Consider the following 12,863-nt stretch of genomic DNA (forward strand, 5'->3'; position numbering starts at 1 on the left):
TGCTTGCTCTTTTCCCAAATCCAGCTTTCAGCAAGGAGATTCGGGACATGGGCATAAATAGCAGAAAGTTCACCTATGAGAGAGCTGAAGTGGAAGCATCAGAAAACTGGAGTGTGGCTGAACAAGGCTGAAAGAGACCACTACACACAGGATATACATTCCTTGGAGGACTTTAAGAGGGACAAAAAGTGTTAAATGTGTCTCCTGATTTCAGAGCCCTTTGCTATCTTCAAATCGAATCATGATGGAGCAGGACAGCAGAGACACATCCTTATGTCAGTGGATCTCTGGATATGATTCTGCAAGCCAGATACAGTACCAGCCTTCCTTCTGCAATAAACTCTGACCATTTGGTGAGTGAAGAAAAAGATTTGATTCCTCCTCCACCACCCCCCCAGTGCTGTATTTGCAGACTGTGAACCAGCATCCAGCAGCCACACAGGGCCTTCAAGCACAGGAAATATAGTGGGTATCACATATGCAAAGCTCAGTGCATCACTAGAAACACTGCTTTCCAACCACCAGACTTCAGCATCCCATTGAAGCATCACCTCTCAGCAGAGGCCAAATGTGCAAATTGCAGTTGAAAGGGAGAACATTTCTGAAAGCTCGAAGCACGTGAACACAGCAGACTGGAACAGAATTTGCAAGTAGCTTCACTTTAATGTCACTACCAAACCAACAGCACAATGAGGAAGGGACAGACTGGAAGCCCTGGGAATAACCACTCTGCTCAGCACAACTGATAAAGGGAGATTAATCATTCAGCTCCTCCATCAGGCACTGGGGTTCAGGGCTTTGGTGTAAAACTCCATCAAACAAGACCGGCATCTTCACTTCTGACATTCCTGGATGGACAGAGGACACAGCGTGAGGTTTTGCACGGGCCTTATTTCACAATCCAGCCCTTTGCCTCTGACACTCCTGGAAATAGTGAGACTGTGAGAATCTCCTCAACCCAGCATGCAGGCTTTGAAGGGTCTTTCCTCATGTATCTGCACAAAGCAGAGACCTTGGGGCCTTGTATGTAGGTTCTAAAGTTACTATTATCAAAAGGAATAAAGAGGGCCACGGTGAAATATGAGGCAGCAAAGCAGCCCAGGCAACAAAGGGAGAGAGAGAGAGAGAGAGATTACAGTAGCAACAGGGAGGACAGAAAAGCAAATGGACAAAGTGCATGTGAAAGAATGAAACGAAGGAGATATACATACACGTGAGCAAGCAGGATTGTGCCGGAACACGTGAGAGTGTGAGCGTGCAGGAGGGGACACAGACGCTCGCACGGTGGGTGCAGCCATCTGCAGCTGTGAGTCCTCCTGCCCCAGCCCAGGCTGGCACTGCTTCAGCAAGGGATCTCCCTGAGATTGCCCAGAGCACACGCAGGACTCCCTGACCCAGCCCTCTCCATTCAGTACAGCAGCCACTGTCATAGTGAGAGCCTCACAACCAAAGAAGTCGACAGACGCTGGCTCTGAGCACCCCCCACTCTTCCTCCAAGCTTGAAAGAGGGAGAACTGGCAGGACACAGACACTTTCCTGTATGGTTTTGTCCAGCTTTGTCACCCTCACACACGTTGATCCTTTGCATTCTGTTCTGTCACTGCACTGCAGACCCTTGTTGCACTCCCTTTGTCTTCTGGGCTGCTTCACTTCTCCCTTCGCACTCCTTTCTAGCTCCTCTGCTGGCAGTCACGTTTGAACCCATTCACACAGCCCCAAGTCCTCAGTCCAGGGCCCACCATGCCCAGGCCATGCAGTCACTTGCAAAAACTGCACATGCCCCCCCTGTGTGTCGCCACACTGATCTCCACATCCCCACTGCTCCAGATGGACTCTGGACTGTGTCAACCAGGACTGCACCGCAGACAAAAGGTGTCCTCCTCTCCAAACCACCACCTATCTCAGGCTGCTGGGCTGGCAGCAACCTCAGGCAGAGTTTGGGCATCCAAAGCCAAGCAGAATCCAGCCAAGAAGCCATTCTAGCCCCTCCTGGGCCTCTGAGTTGTACATGTCCTGCCTCTCACTGCTCCCATCACACCTCACCGTGGCGTGACACCAAAACTCACACTTTGAACACACAGTCACTGTGATTCCAAAACAGAAACACAAGACACAGCTGCCCTGAGCAGGGCAGATTACAAACCTTTGAGAGGTTCAGGACCCAGCCAGACACAAGCACTGCATCTGGGCAGTCCTTGGGCCCCCATGGACTTGGAGGAGTATTCAGCCATGAAACACCTTTCCACATCTTGGTACAAAAACACACAAAACATACAAAACATAAAAAGTTATCAAAAACTCCAAGCATTGTGTAGAAAAGAACAAAGAAAAGAAAAATGCTATTTCTATATATACTATATATACAGGGAAGCACCAGATAGCACAGTGATCAACTAGATATAAAAAAGACAGAGAGGAGTCTCAGTCCCAGCCTTTGATCGCTCACAAGGGAAATGCATGTGCTGCCTTCTGGAAACCAGGACCAGACATTGTGTCCTACCTCTGCCTAAGCCCAGCTCAGATGAAGTTTAAAGAAAAAGCCTTCCAGCCTGGTGCTTCACAGTCCCTCCCTCTCGTTTCTATTTCACAGCAGCTTTTCACAACCCTGACAGTGCTTACTATAAGCAATAAGTAAGCTATAAGCTCAGCTGAAGGATTTTCTCCTTCTGGGACAGCCTAAGGTTTGGAAAATGCCTCCCTAGAAGTAACAAACTTGACTGGAGCCTGTGGCCAGGAACTGAAGGGAGATGCTGAGCAGTCACAGGTCAGACTCTGTCCTGCCAGCTCCAGCTCTCTGAAGGACTGAGGATAATTTACACCAGCTGAGTGAGCAGCTCACCACTGACACACAGTCCTGCTTACCAAGGCTTGCTTTTCAGCACTCTGTTGTTTCTCCAGCTTCTCCCAACACACACCATGCCTGGCAGCACCCCAGGTTGTGCCATGCCTCTGTCCTGGTCAGCCTGAGTGTGCCTTGGCCATCAGACCCACAGGACAGAGTGGATACCATCTCCTGCTGCCCAGGTCTGGCAGGGACTCTTTGCCAAGGCATCTCCCTCAGTATGAGCACTAAGAGTTTTAACTTTTAACTGTCCAGGACTGTTTAACTGTCCTGGACTGGGTATGGCTGGGAGGGCGTTAATTAGCTTTGCTTGGTGATGAGTTCTAGGTTTGTGACCAAAACAAAACCGGTAACACACTGATACCTTAGCTACTGCCAAATGATGTTTGCAGTGTCAAAGCTTTCTCTGCTTCTCACCATGTCCCCCACTAAACAGACTGGGGGTGCACAAGAGTTTAGGAGTGGATTACTCAGATCTACCACAAAGCTACCCTGTCCCATCTAACATCGTGCTCAGAAATAAAAAGGGAGAAGAGGGATCTTGGGGGGTTTGCCACCCTTAGCTCAGGAACTCCTGGACATCAGCCTATGCACAGAAGGCAGTGAGTGTTTGCCTTTGCATCCCTTGCTTTCTTTCTCTCTTCTTCCACTTTCATTTGTTAAACCATTTTTATCTCAACCCACATGCTTTCTTGCTTTTACTCTTCCCATGACCCATTTGGGAATGAGGGAGTGAGTAACTGGCTGTGTGGGGCTTAGCTGCTTACCAAGGCTATCCCACAACAGGCCCAAAACACTTGGCAGCACTAGTACAGGCCATGTTCACAGCCAGAGCAGAGGAAATCAGACTGAAGCCTTCCAAATGCATTAACCAGAAAGCAGCAGCTGTGGCAGAGTGAGAAGCTGCCATTCTCCTTGCACAATGCTTTGAGCCTCTCAGTCCTGTGACGTGAGCTCACATCTCCAGTTCTGGAGCAGCCAAGCACCACCCCACTTCCCATCCAATCCACTAAAATACATTAGCACTCTAGGTGCAAAACAAATTAAAGCCTCAACTGACGGCTCCAGCATCCTTCCCAGCCAGACACGAGTCTCCTGTTACACAAATACAGCTTTTTCAGAGCAAATTCCATAAATGCTCACCTGTGGTGGCTACTCCAGCTGGGGAAGGCTCGGAGCCTGCATTCACTCCATACGTCCATCGCTTTGTGGTACCGAGGACAGGAGCATCATCTGTCAGCACAAGAGTCAGTCCTCTAGGCAGGACTTCACAGCTCCAGCTCAAAAGCCCTCATCTGCCTTCACTAATCCATTGCCAACTCCTGGGCTAGGCAAGGCCATGTCTTCACCTGCAGAGTCAGCCACAGCCCCTGGTCTCCCAGGCCATGGGGACTGACAGTGGCAACCCCAGTCCTTTGCACACCTGGGGCTCCATCCCTGCCCACACAGCCAGCCGGCCAGGACGCTGGCATCAACCTCTGCCACACCTGCCACAGTGGCTGCTCTTGTCTTGCATGGCCACAAGAAGCTGGGCCAGATCAAACCCACCCAAGGGTTCACCTGAGAGTTGAACCTGGGCAACAAAGCAGAAAAGAGGGATTTGGGAAAGACACGGACACCTCTCAGCCTCAGCGAGACGAGCAGAGCCATTGCCCTGTGGAGGATCCGAGCTCTCAGCTCACCTCTCACAGCACCTTTCCGATTAATTGGTTAATTGTCACGGCGGGCTGTGCAGAGGAAAGGAGGAAGGATGGCTCCCTCTGCCGGCACCGGCCCGAGGAGGAGCCCCCCGCCCGCCCTGCGCCCCCCGGCCCCGGCTCGCCTCGCACCCCGCAACAGCCGCAGCTGCACGGCAACAATTCCCATCCAATTCCCATCCAATTCCCATCTCCTGGGGATGCCCGGTGAAGGGCTGCCCTGCCTCGGGACAGCATTGCCGCAGCGGGAGTTGTTTTGGAAAAAAACACCGTGCCGCTGGGAAACAGCCCGGGAGGGCTGTAGCAAATGGGTGTTCAGCTGAGTTTTAAAAGTTTAAGCAGGGATGTAATTTCTTAAGGACTCTGCTGATGCTCAGCTATTCCTACCTGCCATCAAAAGGTTTAGCTGTATTTCATAAGTGGGAAGGCAGCCAAGCTCAGAAAGCTGGTGAAATCCAGCTCTCAAAGCAACCCCCTCCCTCACCTGTCCGTCCTCGACCTTCCAGACTCCAGTGGCCGGGGAAACAATTCCCTCTCCCACACAGGCACGACACTGTCAGCAACAGCCACACGCCTAGCTGGGGCCATAACAACAGCAAAGAAAGCACATTTTCACTCAGCTGAAACCACTGAATAGTGAAAATACAGAAAGATCCAAGGGTAACTCTGAAGTTTGGTAGTGGCAGGGGTGGGGGACAAACCAGTGTCCTGTTTCAGGTTAATGAGATGATTTTCTCGCTGTTAGATTGTGCACAACTCAAACTGATTCTGTCTAGAAAGGGTGATGAGGAAAGAAGGAGGTGCTCAGAGCTTAGGAGCCACTTTTAATGACAAGAATTACTGGAGAAATAGCATTTTGGGGATTTGGGATTCCGAGAAGCAGCTGCAGTCGGAGCAGAGGGAGATAATCCCAGTGTGACAGACAGAGACTCAAGGAAGCAGGACTGGAAGAGGGAGTGCAGCATCCCCAGGCACACACAGAAGTTAATGTCTGGCACAAGGGAACACCCATTCCAGAGGAGAAGGCTGCCAGAACAAGGACCTGGCCCACAGCTTCCAGCTCTCTTCCCTCCTGGGATGGGCAGACCAGTATGGTTTCTCTGGACCAGCCAAACCTTTATCTGTCCTCGCTGACTCTGGCCAAGAGTGGGGCCTCAGAGCCAAGGGCTCCACCTGCCCCACAGGCTCCCACCAAGATGATCAGGCTCCCTGGGCAGGCTGTGAGCAAACAGCCAGGGCAGCAGAAAGGCACTGAGGGGGCAGACCCAGGGCCAAGAGGACACACACCCAGGGCACCCAGCTCCAACACCTCTCAGGTGAGTATGGGGCCCTCCCCAGGCTGGGTCTGCCTGCACACAGCTGTGCCAGAGCACAGGGAAGGGCAGCAGTGCTCAAGGTGGAGTCCAGAGACAGATGGGTGTCACCTGCAGCAGCTGTGCCGTGTCCCCAGGCTCAGCACTGGGGATGAAGCTGCCCCAAGCCTGTGGCTGCAGTACCCAGGAGGGGCTGTTTGCTTCACAGAACTGGACAGCTCATCTGTGGGAATGAGCTCCCTCCTGCCAGGCCAGTGACCACGTCACACCCTCCTGCTCTGACCCTGTTTTGCCATCAAAACCTCAGGGAAGTGCCAGCCTAGCACAGCAGTGTTCAGATCCTGTGCTTGCCCTTACAGCTGATGTTTCCAAATGTCTCACTCCCAGCCTTGGTCTGCAGGGTGAACACCACTACCTGTACCCACATTCACATGTGGGCTCCTGCCAAAAGGCAGGCAGGGCTTTCAGGGCTCCATTTATTGCCCAAGATGTTTCTATGGCGACTACCTTCACATGCCATCACTGGCTGTGGAAAGCTTCTGGCCATCGGCAGCTTCAGGTGAGTTGAGGGCCTCAAGCTCCAAGTCACCTGCAGCTGTTAATGCCACTGGCCACAGCAAATTGGGAAGAGATTCACAAAACCCCACCTGAAGAGGCAATAGTGAGCAAGGCAGTGTCAAAGAGGAGTGAGCCCATGGCTTCTTCCCCTCGGTGTTCTCCCAAGTGCTGGAGCAGGGAGGAGCGACAAAGAGGGACAGGGGTGTCTGCAAAAGGGTATTGGAAAAATAATTCTGCTTTCACGATTCCCTGAAGGTTTTCCCAATCAGCAAAGCTCATAGAACTGCCATAACCAAAGCACAGAACCACTTCAGCCCATGCAGTGACCAGCCCTGACACACCACTGCTCCAGCCAGAGTCAGGATGCTCCCAGCTCTGCTCCTACAGGGCAGCCACAAATCCGTGGGTGATTCTGAGAAGCTCCAGGCCCAGCACCACCTCCATCACAGTCATAGCTTCCATCATGAGCCAGGCAGGGCCAAATTCAGCACACATGACAGCAGTGACAGTGTGAGACAAGCAAGGTGGCTTTGTCTGGGGAGCAGACCCTGCCCACAACAGTGTGAAAGCAGTGTTAACAGGCACTTAGCCCAGAGCCTCAGCCCTGAGTAGTGTGAGCTAAGGCATGGCTCTCCCACAAGAGATCCAAAATCAGAAAGTGCAGCACTGAGTGGAGTCAAAGCTGAATGAGTCCTGTTGTTTTTTGGTTTTTTTTTTCCTCCATGGATGGCAATGCCAGAGGGGCAAGGCAGTGAGTAAAAGCAGGACAGCAGAACAAGGCACAGCAGGCAGAAAGAAGGCAAGTGCAGATCTCCCAGACAAGAGCAGGAGGGCAGGACTGGGAACACAGAAGTGCTGCCCTTCCTGCAATGAGTATTGCAACCTTGCCTTGTGTTTAGTGAGCTATCCTGAGATGGGGCACCCAGCAGAAAGGAGACACTTTCTGAAAAGCACCTTGGTTTTCATCTTGCAGGTGTAGCAGCAATGAATGGTCCAGCCAGACCTGATCCTAGGGCTGGAGCACAGATGGACCAGCTTCGGGCTGGCTGCCTCTCCTGTGCCCAAGGGCACAAGTACACCTGCTTTCAGGAAGAAAAATGCAGGGGCCTCAGCTTAGCAGGGTCTGTCCCCCGCCTTTCACACAAAGATGCCTTCTAGGACATCTGGGGAGAGCTACCCCAGCTGACACTGGTGTGCACCCTCACCACCGCCGAGGCTGGGCCAGCACAGTGTGGAAGCAGCTGAGACAGCACTTGGAAACCCGTTTGGAGACAAAAGCCATGCCCAGCCACTGAGGCACAGGCACCCCCAGACAAACCACATGCTGAGAACAGTCCCTCCTTTTGCTCCCACCTCCCAGCAGAGTTCTGTGTCCCCGTCTGCTGCACATGCACCAGGAAACATCAAGAGCTAAGGCAGCTCTGAGGCTGCCATGGGCCCCACACCCAGCTGCCAGCTACCACTTTCTCATGCCCACAGTGTCCCACAGGCCCTCAAAAGAAGGTGCTCTAATGCTGTCAAAGAGCTGAGACATCCATTTGCAAGAAGAATTCCAACCACACTGCAAGAGGATCTGAGGAACAGCATCACCAAGAAGCCCCACAGCTAGATCTAGACTCTCTGCAGGCATCCCAGTCAGCCCTATGGGATAACAAAAGGCAGACACAGCTGAAGAAAGATCCACTTTTGCCACCCAGACATTGTCCTGCAGAACCAGTACAAAAATGCCATCCAACAACCATTTCCCAACAGGATAAAACAGAACTCCCTTCTTCCTGCCACAGCACAAAGGACAGTAAAAAGAAAGAAAAATGCAAGACAGAGCCAGGCTAAAGTAAAGTCTGGACTAGACTCTGAAAGCAGAGTTGTTGCAAAGGATAAAATTGAAAATTACTGTAATGTGCTGTATTCCTTTTATGGACTTTGCAAATAATAGAAAGTGATGACTAAATGAAAAAGAAATTGTGAACTAACTGGGAGGATGGGTTTCTGCAGTGGCTGCTGGCAGAAGCAGAGAGCCCCATTCCTGAGCCCTCCACAGCTCTCCAGAGCAGAAACTAACCCAGAAACTGGACACAACTGCACAGACAGATGTCCCACAGAGCTGAGCAGGTAGTGGACACCCAGCTCATGCTGGCTGAACAGCTGAGTCCAAGTCCATACTCCAAGTCTACAGCAAATTTTGCTGCCCAAATCCAGCCACAAAGACTTGGCTTTTCTGCTGGGGTAGAGCAGAAAACAAGTAACACAGCTCACAGGGACACGCAGGCATGAGCTCTGTGAATGCTGGAGTAGCCAAGCCAAAGGACAGAGCTCTGTGCCCTCACCTGCAGCCCAGGGCAGCCACACACAGACCCCTGAGAGCAAGGTGACACTGCTCAGAGCAAGGTGACACGGGTGCTGAGGGCACGGGCAGGACACTCCAGAGCAACAAACAGGCTGAGGATAAGCTGCTGACATCCCTCCCCATCCAGCACCCCTTCCACAAAGAAACACCATGGGATAAACCGGTGGTAGAGACAAAAGAGATCCCGAGAACAACAAGGAGCTGTACACCATGTCCACCTACAACCTTGAGCAAGGAATCTGGTTGGGATTCACACCCACCTCAGCTGTACATGTCATTTGTCAAGAAAGCAGATCACTCAAAATGGCCTGTGCCTCGGGATAGGCATGGACTTATCTGCAGAGAAGTGTCATTGCTTGTAAACCCAAACACAGTTGCATAACCACATGGTTAAAAGATAACAACACAAATTCATACATGGCTTATGCATGAATACTCTTTAACGACGGGATGTTGGAAGAACCCAAGTGTCACCACACCGTTTCTTTTTCAAACTGTTTGTCTTTACTTTTAACATCTGGGCTTTTAAAATATAAAACCTAATTATTTGAAAAAAATATGTAATTGTATTTTAAAGGAATAACAGCAGATTAAATCCCACCTGAAGTCCGGTTTTGTTTCTAAGCTTTCACAAACAATCTAATCCTTCTAATGAAATAAAGTCCATGGGTTGAAAAAGGGGTTTCAAATAAACAAACATTTCCTCTATAATATTTGCAGCCAAATTTTACTGCTATGGGATAGTGACTATGAGCACAAAAGTAAAAATTGCTACAAAAAAAAGCCTTGCTAGTGCAATATTATTTTTAATGTGCAAAAAACCCCCCAAAGCTGACCAGACAATATAAACAGCAAACAGTAAATTGTGACCCTTTTCTCATAATCCTTACACACAAGAAAGAACTATGAATTTTTCAAACATGACATTGCATTTAAATCATGAAAGTATCATATTTTTTGGTATGGAGTGAGGAAGAATAGGATTTTAACTGTTATTTTTAACCCAAAGACAACCTTTTTGTCCTTTTTTTTTTTTTTTTTGCTGAAGGCCTCCTAGCTTCTTTTCAAAAAGAGTTTTAAAACTGACCTTGTTCCAGTAGCCACTTCTCTGTCATAGGTATGAAATAACCATATTATATTATAAAGTGTCAATGCACCAAAAAGCAAAGGGCATTTTTTCTTTTTTTGGCAGGAGCAAAACTGGATTTTTTACCTATGAAACAGCACATACTTTTTCTTTCATAAGCCCACCAATTTCAGCTCTGTATTATTCAGCAACCAGCATTTCATACAGAGACCAAACCTCACATGATCTGACCCTCACCTCACTGGAGCAGAGACGTACAAGAGACAAAAGTCAGCACAGAATCTGGGCCAGCTTATTCAGATTTCAGTGGGCTCTACCCTGTGCTACTCTCAGGGTACTGTCAACATTTCAGAGAATTCATCAATGAGCAGCACAACCACCTTTTGGCCTTGAACACAAACAAACACAGCACCAGCACAGAGAAACCGTTTCAGACTCAAAGCCAGAGAAACAATTTATTTTCAGCATCTGAAAACTGATGTACCAGGACAATGATCTCCAGCCCTGATAATTGTTTGCTGCAAATACTCCTTACCCAGTGCTCTTGAAAGAAGTGGAGAGCATCCACCAGCCTCATAGGGAAAACCTGGCAAAGCCCAGGTTCTGAGCTGGGCATGCAATCTGTGAGTACAGAGACTGCAGGCTTCAGCCATGCTCTGTGCATTGGCTTCTCTGAAGAGACAGAAACAGGTCCCAAAGAAACAGGCATGAGCTGAGATTTCCTCAGTGCAAGACTATGTCACAACACACGGCATTTTAACAGTGCAAGTACCAACCTAGGAGCAGGGACAGAGAGGCACATCCCCCCATTTATTTCCTCAGACCATGCAAGCAAGCTCTGGAGAACCAGAGCCCTGGCAGAGCCACCCATCCTTCCAAGCCCTCTCAGGTCCAAAGGCTTCCCTGAGGTGCACTGCACTGTCTTATGAAGTTATTTCTGAACTCCTGAGCCTGCCCCTCCTTGCCGCTGTCTACACCATCACCCCTGTAACTGGTCTTGTTCATGCATAAAATGAGGTTAGATGAGAAGACAGGGCAGATTTCCCCAGACTGTGCAGGATTTTAAAACTGTCAGAAATCTAATAAAAATGAAGAGGCATGAATTGCATCCCTCCATTCCCGGACTCACCACCAGTGCCCGCAGGAGCCCAGCAGCCACAGGGTGGGCTCCCCGGCTGCCCGGTGAGAGGCACCCGGCGTGGCAGCACCGGGCCAGGGCACGCCAGGGAGCAGATGCGGCTGCAGCTCTCGCTCCCAGAAGGCCTGTGCACAGCCAGTTGGGAACCACATTTTAAATGAGGAAAGTGCTAGTTTTAGAACAGTTATTTTTAGTTTGTTGTTAGAAAAAAATGTGGCTCTGTGAAGAGAGATGTTACCCGGCCGGCTCTAAGGGCTCCCGCTCGGTTCCTCAGGCACAGCAGCCACGCATCCACACGCACCCAGAGCAAATTCCGTGCGGAATGGGCACGGAACGGGCACGAAGGCTCCGGTCTCAGCGAAAGAAACGGGGAGCTGGCTCTTGGGTCGGAAGGAGCCCGAAGAGAATGTTTTAAGATACCACCGGTTAAAAAAGGAGCCGCAGCTCTTCAAGCACCGGACTGTTTTAATTGAAGGGTGTGCTCGGACGCGCCGCTGGCGGGGCCGCGCCGGAGGCACCAAACCTCTGGCTTCGCCCGCCGCCACCAGGAGACCGGGGCACCCCGGGGCACCGCGGGGCTCCGCGGGGCTGCACGGCCCGAGGCGGCGGCGACCCCGGGGCCGGGCCGAGCCCGCGCTCCCCCGCGGGGAGCGCCCGCCGCAGCCCCGCCGAGCGGCGGCAAAGTTTGCGGCGCGGCGAGGGACGGAGAAGTTGGGCTCCCCCGCCGTGCCCGCCCCGCCGCCCCCCGAGCCCCCGAGCCCCCGCCGGCTCTTACCTGGGGCGGCGGCCGCGGCGGCCCCCCCGCGCCGGGCGCTCGGCCTCCCGCGGCATCCTGCGGGATCCACGGCCCCGGCGCGGAGCGGAGCGCAGCCCCCGCAGCCGGGCACGGAGCGAAGCGCAGCCCCGGCGCCCCGGCACGGAGCGGAGCGGAGCCCCGGCAGCCGGGCACGGAGCGGATCTCAGCCTCGGCAGCCGGGCACGGAGCGGATCGCAGCCCGGGCAGGCGGGCACGGAGCGGATCGCAGCCCGGGCAGGCGGGCACGGAGCGGAGCGGAGCCCCGGCAGCAGAGCGGAGCCCCGAGCGGCGGCGGCGAGCGGAGCCGGTGCCGGCACCGGGCGGGCAGGGCGCGAGGCGGGGCGCGGGCGGCGGGAGCGCGGCGGGGGCTGCATGTGCGGCGAGAGCCGCCTTCCTCCCCCTCGCTCCCCTCGCTCCCTGCCTGTCTCCCCTCCTTCCCCGCCAGCCCAGCCCTGCCCAGCCCTGCCCGGCCCAGCCCAGCCTCTGCTGGAGACTCTGAGAATGCAGCGCCGGGTCCGCGCCCCGGACTGGCCCCGGGGCCTCCCCTTGGGACCCGCCCTAGGGACCCGCCCGGCCTCGGGGCAGCGGCCCCGCAACCCCGCGGGCTGGCGCGGCCCCCGGCGGGGCGGTGAGGCTCTGCCCGCGGCTCGGGTCCGCTCCCCACCCCGCCGTGCCCCCGCCCCGGGCGCCCGCATCGTCCCCATCGTCCCCGTGCCTTGCCGGCCGCCCCGGGGGCGGGAGCGGGGCGCGGACAGGGGCAGGGACAGGCCTGGCCACCCCCAGGTCAGGGCCAACCCTCCTGTGCCCGGCGCTGTGAACTCAGTGCATGGAGCGCAGGACTGAGCTGGGGTGCCAAGGCATCAGACGGGTCAGGGACAGAGACTCCAGCCCACGCTTCTGCTGCCTTTGAATGGTGCCAGACATTGGTGGCCCAGTGGCATCGTGGCAGGAGCTCTGTCAGGGACTCTGGGCATCTCTGGGGCTGAGGCTGGGGCTGTCAGACCCCCTCCTGCTCTGCAGTAGAGTGGCCATGGCTGTTGGCATCCTCAGCATCCACCTCAGCTCCTTGGTGCCTTCTCTAGAGT

General features: G+C 53.3%; 1 protein-coding gene across 3 annotated transcripts in view; it reads right to left on the reverse strand.

Annotated features, from left to right (window-relative positions):
- CDH22 (cadherin 22) overlaps nucleotides 1-11,888 on the reverse strand; it is a 76,631-nt gene extending 64,743 nt beyond the window's left edge. For 2 of the 3 annotated variants that reach the window (XM_058850790.1, XM_058850788.1), the window contains exon 1: nucleotides 11,758-11,888. The gene's annotated coding sequence lies outside the window, so the exon portion shown is untranslated. Of the gene's footprint in view, nucleotides 1-11,220; nucleotides 11,335-11,757 lie in introns of those variants that run through there. The other variant, XM_058850789.1, reaches the window with a different exon arrangement.
- Between the last annotated feature and the right edge of the window lie 975 nt (nucleotides 11,889-12,863).

Source organism: Poecile atricapillus, chromosome 15, assembly GCF_030490865.1.
Source record: "Poecile atricapillus isolate bPoeAtr1 chromosome 15, bPoeAtr1.hap1, whole genome shotgun sequence".
Lineage (NCBI taxonomy): Eukaryota > Metazoa > Chordata > Aves > Passeriformes > Paridae > Poecile > Poecile atricapillus.